The sequence below is a fragment of the Paramormyrops kingsleyae genome, chromosome 19 (genome assembly GCF_048594095.1).
Source record: "Paramormyrops kingsleyae isolate MSU_618 chromosome 19, PKINGS_0.4, whole genome shotgun sequence".
NCBI lineage: Eukaryota > Metazoa > Chordata > Actinopteri > Osteoglossiformes > Mormyridae > Paramormyrops > Paramormyrops kingsleyae.
In genome coordinates this window covers 1,736,395-1,746,713 of record NC_132815.1, presented here as the reverse complement: position 1 = coordinate 1,746,713, position 10,319 = coordinate 1,736,395, and the positions used below count along the sequence as shown (strand labels likewise).

At 44.7% G+C, this 10,319-nt stretch overlaps 1 long non-coding RNA gene across 1 annotated transcript; it reads left to right on the top strand.

Annotated features, from left to right (window-relative positions):
• Positions 1 to 2,747: 2,747 nt before the first annotated feature.
• On the top strand, positions 2,748 to 7,239 carry LOC140581233 (uncharacterized). Its single transcript, XR_011984296.1, has 3 exons — positions 2,748 to 3,905; positions 4,065 to 5,305; positions 5,531 to 7,239. It is a non-coding gene; the product is annotated as an uncharacterized lncRNA (long non-coding RNA).
• Positions 7,240 to 10,319: the final 3,080 nt, after the last annotated feature.

Sequence of the window (10,319 nt, the reverse complement as noted above, 5' to 3'; positions counted from 1 at the left end):
CTGTCCCACGATAGCGGACATAGAGGGCGGCTTGCACCGAACACGTCACTTCTGACTGTTCTCCAAAGTCATAAAGAACGCAATACTGAGAATCCGGTAGACAAGAGACGATTCTGAACACTCAGTATGAGTACCTGCGGCTCAGTATGAGTATCTGCGGCTCATTATTCACTTCTCTATCATTCTGGCACGTTTCTGGGATGGGGTCACAGGGAGCCGGAGAGCCCACAAGAAGGGCACTGTGCAGGAGACAGCAGCCCATTGCAATCCTTAATATTTCCAGTATTCAGTACTCAAAATTCAGTTCTCAGTATTCAGTACTTACAAATGATGTGCATCTTTGTTCAGGCCAGTGCTGAGACACGTGCCCAGAAGAAGGTCAGCAAATGCAATGTAGTTATGAGCTGACCGGTCAAATATCTTAAAGGCTTGCTAGATACTCATGATTTTCATCTTACAAAGTACTTACAAAATACTTGCATCTTACAAAACAAGAAAAGCCATTTCTTTAAATTCAGGTCAAATATAATGAACTATCCTGTTGATATCAGAGGCTATCATGCACTTATAAGTTATTTCTTGCCTAAGACTGTGCACAGTGATCTGTTATGGAAGCAAGGAGTGGTGATTTTAAAGTTTCAGCTTTTAAATGTCATGATGAGTGGATTTCGTGGGAGAAAGTCATGGATCTGCTGAAGCAAGCCTTTGAGAATGATTTCTTTCATACAAAGACACAGATCTGCAGCAGTGACAATGTCACATTGATCTCATTATACTCCCTGTGTATTAATGGATCTCCAGCTCATCACCCTGTGGTAATGTGGGAGATTCTGGTGGCACAGGCTGTGTAGAACGCTCCGATTCATGGTCTCATTTCGCTTCTCTGTGTCCTGGATCAGCCCATCCTTAATTCGAGCTCCGGGGCATCTGGTAGCGTATTCTGCCAATTAGGGGAATGGAAAGAGAGCGAGAGAGAACAGGGCAACCAGGGAGGGGGGTGTGAAGCTAATAGCGCCATTGGCTAGTTAATGCTGCCCCTTACAGGTCATCAAGGGTATATCACCACACTGTCAAGCCGAGTGATTGATGTCTGTGGTACTGGGGCCCATTATGCTGGTTGTACTAATACATTAGGCATTAGTGAGGTCCATGATTTTCCTGGCTGTGATTTCACACAAATAAGCATTTCTTAATTCTTTGTAAGGGTAAAGGGGATCAATAAAGTTAACTCTAATTCTAGCATTTGTACTAATAAAATAAGAGAATTTTTTTTGTACTTTCTAAAATGTACATTATGTTACTTTTAATTACACCTTAATTATACTTGATGCAACTATATAACAGATTAGTTTCTGAATAAGTAGCATGCACATTACTTAAGATGCCCTCATTGGAATGCTTTTTTGCTTTTGGAAAAAAAATGTGAATTTAAGGATTTGCCTTTTTTATTTAGAATGCAGAGACTTGCAGAGTTTCCTGCCACAGTCATGCACATTGTTTCTTTTTAGCCGTCAAAGCTCTACTTGGCTGGGATCTTTCCCGGGAAAGCGTACTATCCAAAGGCGACAAGGCCTTAGTATTTGCTCGCCCGTCAATATTGTGTAACATGCCTTAGTTTATTAAGGGCATATGTGAACATGCATCTTACTCGTGTGTTAGCCAGCACAGACAAACTGGCATAGAAAAAGTCCTGCGCAAGTCTGAGGCAAAGGAAGTCATTTCTGTCAGAGCCTGGCCTGGTGTGAAAATGAGGAATCTTAGAACAACAATCTTGGCCAAAAATATTATGAGGTGATACATCATGTTCAACAAGATAATTAAAAAGTGTAATAGAATGTTTTAATCCATAAACTCATTTCACAGAAAATAACACTGAAAAACACCACTGATGTTAGCAGCATCTAACAAATACCTGTAGGGGGCAGTGCTGCTCCTTCACATGACTGTGTCCTCCAACTTGTGCCTTAAATTAAATTAAATTCTTTAGGAAGGTCTGGAAAGTACCAAAATAACCAGGCAGGCCTGAAATAAATCCCAAAGGCCAACCAGAGAAAGGTATGTGTGCTTCAGTAGCAGCACTGATTCATGCAGGTGCGTCACAACGACGGGAGATGCGGCCTGAACACTCTCCAGGAAGTAGGGAAGCGGGGCCTGCGTGCAGATCTGGATTTTAAGATGGATCTGGATGATGACAAAGTAAGACCCATTATAACTCGCTTATAATTCATGGATGTCCAAACCCTCTGAATCCAGCATATCTTTTAATTTGCTTGTCTTCTGTGAGCCCCTGCAGGAAGCCTCCTTCTGTTTCTCACCCCTATGCTGTGTTTCACCATTGTGCTGAATCATTAGCACAGAAACCAGTTTGACAACAGCACTGTTGTGGTCTCATGCTGTTAAAAATGAGACTTACTGTAAGGAAACGCGTCTCTATCACGGTTGGTCTCTGTTCTTTAATTCCTGTGCAGCTTTTCTTTGGATTGTCATTTCAAACCTGTAAAAACTGTATTTTTAATAGCACTCAGTGTTAAAGCGATCAAAAATGCATAATGTTAACCACTAATTGTTATTTGTTGTATGTTTTTAAAGCTAATCTCATTGTTGCCTGCTGCTGTATGATGTCACTTTAGCAAGTTCATGAGCAGCTACTCTTAGCATCATTGGAATCAGCCAATCTGCTGTGCCAAAGCTGTTGTTGCTAGGCAGGGGATTTTACTGTAACCAATGAAGCATGAGTATATTTTGTGCTGTTGCTAAAGAGTACTCGATTGGGGTGTAATTAATTGACAAAGTGAGAAAATGGTGAAAATGGTGAAAATTCAAAAAATTCATTGATGGGCTTTGGTTTTGACCTTGACCACAGTTTACACCTCGCTTTTAGCAAGCAAGCCCACTAGTTATTTTTCGATAATATTAAAATGCCGGGGGGGAGTTTTTGGTTCCTCTCCTCCGTTGTCAGCTGACATTCTTTCTTTCTTTCATTTCTTTGTCTTCCCTTTTCCCTGAGTTTTAATTATCCTTTATACATGATAGAGGGATGCATTACAACACACTCATTTAAAGCACCTTGGGACAACTCTGTTGTGAAAGTTGCTGTATAAAAAAACGTAATAATTGATAAATAAATTGAATTGAATTCAGGGCTGTGTGGGGTACATGATAAAGCAACAGTGATTGTGGGTCTTTGCTGAGTTTTACTACAACACATGAATGCAGATTAAAATGGATTCTTCTTGGAGAGACTGTGTCGGCTTCTCTGTGTCATAGACGAGTCATGGTGGGCTGACGCAGGACTTCTTAGACAAGTGAAAAAATGGCTAACAGAACCCCTTCTCCCTAAGAGAGAAACCCATGTCCACAATGTCCTCTCCATCAGTCCCTTATGAGTTTATGCAGGAACACTGGAGAGTCTTACCTTTTCCATCACTGTTCAAATGGACTTTACAGCTGTGGCTCTCTGGCCAAATAGAATGGACCAGTTAAGGGGAGAGTAGCTTGCTCTTCTTTGTAAACACCCCTCTGTTTGGCCACAAATGCTTAGTGTCCAACCACTTACATAGTGCTAATGAAGCTCTGGCTCTTCTGAACACGCAATCACACACGAGGACGAATTCATTTTTGTCTGTCCATTCGTTCAACAAAGATCACACTTCCAATAATCACTACGGACTGAAAATGGGAATCTCGTTGTGTTAAATTTCTTGTGTTTGTGCATAGTGTGTTAAGCCTGTTTTTCTTTGTCTTTTCTTTCTCCACCAGTAAATGCATAAAAAAACCACTCACAGGCAATTGGTCATAATTGGTAGCATTGAATAAATTCTGTTTAAATCGATGAGAGAGTCCCAAACAAATGAGACGGTAAGAAGTCCAGACTGCATTAATCTGAGAGCGGCTTCCAGACAAATGTAAGTCCTGGCCACTGCAGTGTACCACAGTAAATCTGCACCACTATCTAGCAGCTGCAAATGAAATACATACCCTCATAAGGCCTAGAAATCAACGAGTGATATATATATCTTTTTTTTCCTGGATTAATTCCTGCCTCCTGTCATGTCCTGATGCAGAGCTTGGGCCCAGACCACGGGCATATACTCAAGGCTGCGTGGCCGAATGTGGGCCTCCTCAGTGGCCTGTCGTCGTTCCAGCCCGCCCAAAAGAACCGGCACCTCAGCCCTGCTCTCCTCCTGCCAGGTCTCCTCTGCCATTCAGGCCTCCTCTGCCGTTCATGACAGGATGGAAGCAGGAGACAGCATGGAGTCCGTATTACCGCTTCTATCCTGATTGGTAACAGCTGTACCTTCTCCTGTCGTGTGACATCATCATACCATGCGACCTGGCAGGCCGACGCCATTCCAGCGCTCCCTTCCCTAACTGCACGATGGCCATTAACAAACCCCATCTAACTCTCAGCTGCAGCCCACCTCCGCCTTAGCGAATGTCCACCTTGTGTAAAAGTCACATTTAGTTTGAGGAAGTATTCATCTAGGATGGTGTCAATTTCTGAGAAAGCAGAGTCAGACAGTCAATGGGGCAACTGGGGATTAAACGCTCAAGGGTCCAACGGTGAAATCTGTTAGGGATTTGAACCAGTGACCTTCTGATCACATGCACAGAATCCTAAGCTGCCGAGTCTCATAGCGCCCCCTGTTGACAGTGTTGTTTTCTGGAATGAAATGGGTTTCCCAATATACCGTGCTTCACCCAGCACGCAGCCTTGCCCCTGATCACCAGCCTTCGCCCCTGATCACCAGCCTTCGCCCCTGATCACCAGCCTTCGCCCCTGACCACCAACCTTCGCCCCTGATCACCAGCCTTCGCCCCTGACCACCAGCCTTCGCCCCTGATCACCAGCCTTCGCCCCTGACCATCAGCCTTCGCCCCTGATCACCAGCCTTCGCCCCTGACCACCAGCCTTCGCCCCTGATCACCAGCCTTCGCCCCTGACCACCAGCCTTCGCCCCTGATCACCAGCCTTCGCCCCTGACCACCAATGCTTTCTCTCTCTCTCTGGTGAGGCTGGCTTCATGTGTTGACGCTCAGATGGTGCAGCTGGAGAGTCTCGCTGTTTAAACTGCTCTGTGCCATAACGCTGTTGGTGAGGCTTCCCATGAAACCACGGGAGTCCTGGCGGCCGGGTTCCCGCGCACCTCACGGGGGCGGCGGAATGTTCCGGCTGTCCTTTCTTCCCTCGCCAGCAGTGACATCACCAGCCAACATCCATCTGCACATTTCTGCTTTAAGTTACGGCTGTTTGCGGCAGGAGGCCATTTCTCAAAGCCATCAAGTCCCCACCATGGTATCCTAGGTCATTATTACCATTTTGATTTCTATGCAATGAATTATAATTTTATAGAAAAATATTCTGTCTGATTTATGCGGAATTTTATTTTCACCATTGATTATGTTTCCCAGCTGACGTTCAGAGGAACATAACTTTAAAAATTCTTTCATTTTTTTATTGCATGTAGTACTTTATATATTTTAATATTTGAATTGTATTTAGTATTTGATAAATATGTGTATTTTACAGTGACGCTTTTCCGGTGACTGGATCTTGTGAATTTCCGTGAAACGCTCCTGCACACAGACGCCGCACAGACCGGGTCGCCGGGCCGGTGTTGGCTAACGCCGCGATGCCGTAACTGTGTGAGGGGTTTTCTTGTCAGAGCGCCTGCGCCGCTGAGCCCAGTCCAGTCGCCCGCTCTCACAGACGAGCCGCACGAGTTTCCCAGCAGGGACATCCTGGGAGCGTGTGAGAGGTCTTTGCGCAGCAGGCTGTGTGACTCAACAGCAACATCAGTGGCAGCTGCGGACGACTGCGCAGGCATGCAAGCTCACATTGCAGATACATCACTGCTTCAGAGCATCGCCTCCTATTTATCAGTCTGTCTGTCTATCTATCTCCTTGTTATTATTAGTGAACAACTCATTTGAAATTAAATGTGGGAAAAAATGTAAGTGGTGCATGAAATACTTATGGCGGAAATGCAGGGAGCATCAGCATGACCTCTCTGCTCCTCACTGCCGACCGCTCTCCATGTCACAAGCAGCCACGGAATCGGAAACAGCTTGCTGAAGAAAAGGGAAGTGGGGCTTATTATTAGCAGGTGAAAACAAGAGGTCTGTGAGAAGAGGGAATGAAAACTGAGATGTCGATGAAGGAGCTGGGTAGACGCGGGTCACAACCTATGTCAATTATGTTAGGGCAACTTTATAGAAGTGAGAAGAGGAAGCTGATTGTTTTTTAATTTTCTTTTTGTCCTGCCCGGGCAAACACTCAAAGGAAGTGGCATGCCATGAGCTGTTTGGACATCCGCTGAAGCCCCCGGATCCAGCCAGGGTGCTGGTTCATGTATAGATTTGCGACAATAGGACTAATTCTCATTCTGAATACACCTCTGAGGGTCGTTTCTCTCCCCGTTAATTGTGTCTATTTATAATTTCTGTTTCTATTATTCGATTTGTAATTCCTTAATGAGAGCTGCGGCACTGTTAGTTACCTCTACGACTCTTTCAGCTGCTACAGTAGCGACACATTATATGTTCTCAATAGTACCGTATCTGTGTTCTCCAAATGCAGTGCTGTAACCTTCTGTCGGGGAAAAGCTCACATGTGCTATAACATCGACGGGGGATCTAAGGGGAGGCACATAGTGATCATACAGAATTTTGAATAATAACACATAAGAGAGCTTACAGTAGGCAGACGGTTTCACATGAGGACGAGAGCGCTCTGAGACACACATGAGCAGTCCGATATGGTCTCATCCAGATTTCCATGTGATCAGAGCTGGGGGCGGCGCCGATGTACCAGGTGGGAACAGACGGTTCTGGAGCTGCCCATGGCCCTCGGCCTGATCTGGGATCTGTTTGTGGACCAGCCGGTCCTTTATAATGTCAGAGCTGTGGGAATGCCTGACTGTGGTATACATGTAATGACGATGAGACCAACAGCACAGGGATTTCAAGGACATCATGTAAACTCTCGTGCAAAGACTAAGTGTCAGTGAACTGCTGGACATGGGAACTTGTATGGATGTAGCGTGGAGACGCTACGATCATCTGTCACGTCTGCGTCCTTATTCACCTCACATTTCACGGCTCTGTTGTTCCCCACTAAGTTACTTGCATGTGACTGTGCCGTTATGAGTCTGCCTCACCCCACAGCCGCACACCCTCCATGCCGGTCCAGCTCTGCGTCTCCATCGCAGCTCCAGTGCAGCACGTTGCTGGGTTTGGTTACATATCTGCATGCATTGCATCCCGGTGTTAATGGTCACACGAGTTGCTCTAGATTAACATGCCTTTAAAGTGAATAAATGTAAAGGTTTCAAACCAGACAGAGGTTTAATTATCCTTTTATCCCAGAGGCACAATTTGAAAGCTACTAGGAATGTTATCCGCTCTCAGTGGACTGTCTGACACTGTGGTTTCCATTTTAAGATTTAACCCATATTGCATAAATTACTTACCCTACATAAAACAACAAAGCTTCGCAGCCTCATTGTCTTGGTAAAATGTATTTCCTATCTATATTTTTCTTTTCTTGTTTCCTCAGAAGCTTGTATCTGAAACCTGGTATGTTCTGCTCATATAGATTTCCTTTACATGGAGAGGTCCCTGAAACTGCGGAGATCTCCATGGCTCTGACGGCCTGGCTCTACTGTAAACGATTTCTCTTGAGAAACCCTATTCGGTGCTTGAATACTGTATCTCTGGATGGCTGTGTTCTAGTCTTCTGGCTTAAGTATAACAAGACATTTCCAGTCCGACCTCCCTGCTGCGTAGTGAATGTAGAGGTTAGGCCTCCAATTACAGCTCAATCTGGACCTCAACACGAAGAGTAAAGGGTCTCCGTGTGGCTGTATGAGGGTGACTGATAAACCCAGCAGATACCGGTGTGTCTCCTTTATCAGAAGGTTAACCTGTAATGCGTGTCTGTATGGGCTCTTAAGCCACTTTACACACGCAGAACTAGGTTTTCTTAGGAGAGAAGAAAAAGGCTGCCATCTGCTGGTTACTGGGTGGAAGGGCATCAAAAAAGCACATTCTAGAAAGTGAAGCATTACTGCAATAAACGATGCAGCACATCACTCTTAGCAGGTTAATAGATCGAAAATTCAAAATTGCTTTATTAAGGTACTTAATCTGAATATATTAGGATCCTAATGTATAAAATTTACTAGTACGAGAAAAGGCTTCCAGTAAGTGTGTGTGTGTGTATATTTATATATATATATATATATACACTCACCTAAAGGATTATTAGGAACACCTGTTCAATTTCTCATTAATGCAATTATCTAATCAACCAATCACATGGCAGTTGCTTCAATGCATTTAGCGGTGTGGTCCTGGTCAAGACAATCTCCTGATCTCCAAACTGAATGTCAGAATGGGAAAGAAAGGTGATTTAAGCAATTTTGAGCGTGGCATGGTTGTTGGTGCCAGACGGGCCGGTCTGAGTATTTCACAATCTGCTCAGTTACTGGGATTTTCACGCACAACCATTTCTAGGGTTTACAAAGAATGGTGTGCAAAGGGAAAAACATCCAGTATGCGGCAGTCCTGTGGGTGAAAATGCCTTGTTGATGCTAGAGGTCAGAGGAGAATGGGCCGACTGATTCAAGCTGATAGAAGAGCAACTTTGACTGAAATAACTACTCGTTACAACCGAGGTATGCAGCAAAGCATTTGTGAAGCCACAACACGCACAACCTTGAGGCGGATGGGCTACAACAGCAGAAGACCCCACCGGGTACCACTCATCTCCACTACAAATAGGAAAAAGAGGCTACAATTTGCACGAGCTCACCAAAATTGGACAGTTGAAGACTGGAAAAATGTTGCCTGGTCTGATGAGTCTCGATTTCTGTTGAGACATTCAAATGGTAGAGTCAGAATTTGGCGTAAACAGAATGAGAACATGGATCCATCATGCCTTGTTACCACTGTACAGGCTGGTGGTGGTGATGTAATGGTGTGGGGGATGTTTTCTTGGCACACTTTAGGCCCCTTAGTGCCAATTGGGCATCGTTTAAATGCCACAGCCTACCTGAGCATTGTTTCTGACCATGTCCATCCCTTTTTGACCACCATGTACCCATCCTCTGATGGCTACTTCCAGCAGGATAATGCACCATGTCACAAAGCTCGAATCATTTCAAATTGGTTTCTTGAACATGACAATGAGTTCACTGTACTAAAATGGCCCCCACAGTCACCAGATCTCAACCCAATAGAGCATCTTTGGGATGTGGTGGAACGGGAGCTTCGTGCCCTGGATGTGCATCCCACAAATCTCCATCAACTGCAAGATGTTATCCTATCAATATGGGCCAACATTTCTAAAGAATGCTTTCAGTACCTTGTTGAATCAATGCCACGTAGAATTAAGGCAGTTCTGAAGGCGAAAGGGGGTCAAACACCGTATTAGTATGGTGTTCCTAATAATCCTTTAGGTGAGTGTATAGACAGAGCGAGGGAAACTACTTATAAAATAATCTTATAATCTTATGCATTAATAGTTAAATTATGTGTTATGAATGTACTGCAGCTTAGACGAAAAGAAAAAGCTCTTAATCGTCCAATGGGTTTTAAGATCACTTTTCACGTAATCAAATACAGCCGAGAATAAGACCGCCCCTATAATTGACAGTCGTTAATTATATATCATTCATCCGTCCATCCATTTTCTGAAACCGCTCAACCGCTGAAACCGCTCATCCCATCCAGGGTCGCGAGGGGTCCGGAGCCTATGTGCGCAAGGCGGGGAACAACCCATCGCAGGGCACAGACACCAGTCAGTCACACATGCATGCCAAAGGGGCAATTTCGTAACGCCAATTAGCCTCAGCATGTTTTTGGACGGGAGGGTGAAACCGGAGCGGGGAGAACATGCGAAGACCACACACAGGGAACCCTAGCGGAGACTCGAACCCAGGTCGCACAGGTGCGATAATGCTCACCCCTTTACATACGATATGTTCGGCAATTTGGAAAACACCCCTGTAGTAAAAAGACAAGATCATGGACAAATTTTTGAGAAGGAAATTTCCAGAAACGTACTTCATCCTGAACCAACAGGTTAAGAACAATATGATTGGTGGTTGTGTATGAGCCAATTAGTTAGTATGTTAAAATCAGTGGCGAGCCCTTGCATGAATAACTAATAAAAAAGTGTGCCGTGGCGGACAAGGCTTTGGGAAACACTGCTTTACACCATAATTTGGTTTCAGGTGAGGTGACTGGGTGGAGCGGAGTGGTAGCTGAAGGTCGCCTGAATGAAACAGATGAAGGCAGCATAAATGAGCAAGGAC